At 42.9% G+C, this 331-nt stretch overlaps 1 pseudogene; it reads right to left on the bottom strand.

Moving 5' to 3' along the window:
- Window positions 1-213: 213 nt before the first annotated feature.
- Window positions 214-331, bottom strand: LOC115032072 (U6atac minor spliceosomal RNA; annotated as a pseudogene).

Raw genomic sequence — 331 nt, 5'->3', positions numbered from 1 at the left:
GTGTCAAAGAACCAAAATAAATTTAAAAAAATAAAGGAAAAGTATGTTCCCTGGAAGGTTGCCAGGTTGCTTTCCATCTGCCAGGAATTGAACCTAGGGCCTTATGCTCTCTTATCAAGTGCTCTGTTACTGAGCTATGTCTCCCAGTGACAGCTGAACAATGTCTAAAACGGTGCAGCCCCGAGTCCAGGCATCTATTACACTGGGGTGGAGGTTCAGCAGTGGTTAGATGCTACAAAGCAGGCAACAATGCCTTAACTGTGTTATTAGACTCAGGGGCTTCTTCCATCTTTATAAAAGGTGGAAGAACTTCTTTCCTTTTATATGACAC

This window comes from Mus caroli, unplaced genomic scaffold (assembly GCF_978045245.1).
Source record: "Mus caroli unplaced genomic scaffold, Mus_caroli_1 scaffold_11, whole genome shotgun sequence".
NCBI lineage: Eukaryota > Metazoa > Chordata > Mammalia > Rodentia > Muridae > Mus > Mus caroli.
The sequence above is the reverse complement of the archived record's forward strand: the minus strand, read 5'-3'. Positions and strand labels throughout refer to the sequence as shown.